The sequence below is a fragment of the Sphaeroforma arctica genome (assembly GCF_001186125.1).
Source record: "Sphaeroforma arctica JP610 unplaced genomic scaffold supercont1.130, whole genome shotgun sequence".
Classification (NCBI taxonomy): domain Eukaryota; class Ichthyosporea; order Ichthyophonida; genus Sphaeroforma; species Sphaeroforma arctica.
The window spans coordinates 37,780-40,811 of NW_014040428.1; positions in this window are offsets into that span (position 1 = coordinate 37,780).

The window sequence follows — 3,032 nt, forward strand, 5'->3', positions numbered from 1 at the left end:
ATCAATTACCAACAAAAGCCCGTTAATTTGGCATTACTGGCCGTTGATCAACATAACTCTGACGGAACGTTTAAAAAAGTTAGAGTATGTCTAAGTAAACCCTAAAGTATGTGCGAACTGCAAAAGTAGTCAATTATTGAAGTTAGGGTTGCCTCGTGAACCAGTAAAACTCTGGGTGAATTGAGGCCAGTTTTATTCCGTTAACGAAACTAATATTATTATTGTTTTTGTCGCGCGAAGATTTCAACAAACAAAATCCTATCTTTAGAAGAAGAAAAAGAAGAAATGAAAGAAATGAAAAGAAAGAAGAAATGTGATATCGCAAATCATTGTATCAACTGATGGCTAGTCACGCATCAGGACTTACTGGCTCGCTCTCATCCGACTGACAATCTTCTTGGCTGCTCGGACAATAAACTTCGCAACGTTAATAATGTTTGAGCCAACTCGCTACTGAAGTATTCAGATATAAATTTTTGGAAATTTAACAAGTTTTTTAATGAACCCACCCCAAATATTTGATTAGTAAAATGGAAAAGGCTTTTATAAACAAAATCGTAAAATTAGGTTAAGTACTTCTTAGGAGAACAGATATATACATTGGATCTAATATGGTGGCCCGGATATTACAAATTTAGGACACATTTTACCAAATCGAACCTACACGTGATGCACTAAACATATTACAACACATTTAAGGCTTACTTTGAGTGGTAGTTTGTAGCGAATCCGACTCGTACTCTGGTTGTAACAAAATAAATGTCAAGCCAAACAAAGTACGTAAATACTGAGTTACGTATCGTACTGACAGCAACCCTTTGGCATGTGCTCGACCACTGAGGAATGCTCAGTGGTTGATTAATTGTGACCAGTGGAGCCGCAGTAAAACGTCTCTCACGCTTGAATTTCTACAAGTTGTAGCTATTTGCCCGACAAAGACCGTTTCCGGCATGTGCTCGACCACTGAAGCACTGCTCAGTTGAAAGAATACAAGTCTTAGATTGTAATTTTACAGCAAGGAAACATCTTTGATTTATCGAAATCATCAGAGTTAGCTCACTCCCGTGAGCTAATCAAGTTTCTTGTCTCACTCTTGATAGTAGAGTAAATTGCTTAACCGATTTCCGAGAGTTGATCAAATTTGTTAGCCGCAATAATATATAAAAATCTTTGCCCCTGTGTGAGTCAGAGACTATCCGAAAGAGCATCATGAGATCAGCGTGACATTAAGTAGCAGAGAAGTCGAAATAGTATAGTATCGAAGTGTTAAAGTGTTCTGCATAAGGTTTCTCATACTGACCATATGAGGGTTTACCCTGGCCAGTCTAAGTGGTTGAACACTTGCACAGACACCATAGGTATAAAACCAAAGGTGAGGTCTAAAATAAAGGCATCCATTTGCACTTTGTTTTGAGTCAACTGCATTGCACTCGAGCATCACTGGTTAATTGATCTTGACCAGTGATTGTAGCCGTGGTTTGCTCTCAAATGGTCTCGCACGCTTGATAGATAGGTAGTTTTCAACTGTTGATAGTCGCATTCGGATGGATGAACTCGATGAAACCTCAAAAGATTCATTTGTATAAACAACCATAGTTCAAAAAACAAAACAAAAAGCTTCTTGATATATGTGTATCTCACTGTATGCGAGAAGAATACAATAGCACAATAGACGAGTGGGGTGATGGTACTAGCCATGTTTACAAATTGAAAAAGGTGCGTTAATGCTATTAGCTTTGATCTTGTTGGGTGGCCCAAAATTACAAACTTCGTAGGTTGGAATATTTGCGACGATGCAAAATTTCATCTATTAAAATAAGTCATTCCATCTTCTCGTGTTAACCTGGTCCTAGTGTGACACCTATGCATTACGCTCAAAATATTGAAACTTATGTAATTGTGTATAGATATCGATTCCCATCGATGCTTAAGAACTTACTACCACTATTTTGATAGAATGCTCTCAAAGTTAAAGCAAATAACGTGCCCGTCTTAGTAATAAATGAGCAAGATGAAAACTACCATCTTTCGTATCGTATATCTTACATGTACGAAGGTTCTCACTTAGTGATCGCATAAGTTGCGATACCAAGTTTTGAGAAGAGACGTTGTCTGTGAAAATCACATACTTTACTTCTTTCCTTTTCAACAGCCAATGGTTTGGTTGCACTAAGGCAACAGTTCAGTACATTGAAGCAGGAGTTGGTACTTGACTGTCACAGTGAACTGAAAGACCAATTGTTTGATGGCATTAAAGCAAGAATCTTTTGCAATGAAGCAACAGTTGGCTGTACTGATGCAGTAATTGGTTGCACTGACTGCCATACTCGTTCGGTTCACTTTCTTCAGACACGTTGGACTTGGGCTCAATACAGGCTTGAATTTCTCCTCTGATTATACAGCTGTATAGTTTTGTAATGGTATTATTTTTGGCGACTACTGCATGTTAATCTGAATGAAAATTCAATCCATACATATACTGGAATCGTTTGAATACCTCGGGCTAGTCTGTGGGTCCAAGCCCCATTTTCTGAGGTAGTTCTATATTTTATTTTGACCCGAATAGATATGTCGGAGTCATAGTTTGTCGTCCTGGATGCCGAGCGATGTGGTATGTGTCATAGAATAGAAGATTAACTGGAACATCGAGGTTTGCTATCATATGGTTCCGGAGCGATTTCAAACAAATATATGCAGACTAGATTTTCACTTATGGTTAAGCAACATCATCCCCGGCATAGGTATTTTTGTTGAACGTTTCCAATATACCATACTTCTTTGCTAAGCCATACACTCACCGAATGTTCTACTCAGACTAGTGTTAGCATTTGTGGTTGTATTGTCCTGGCGCCTGGGGTGTATTGGACTACTAGCCTCTTGCGTGTCGGCAACAGTATAATAGTGGTTGTCGATCAAAGGGATGGAAACTATCCCTAATATGTACCCATGGCAGTGATATGCGTGTGGGGTACACTATCGCCACAACAACCTACATGTACCACATAGTACAACGAAACGTACGCTGGGAGGAA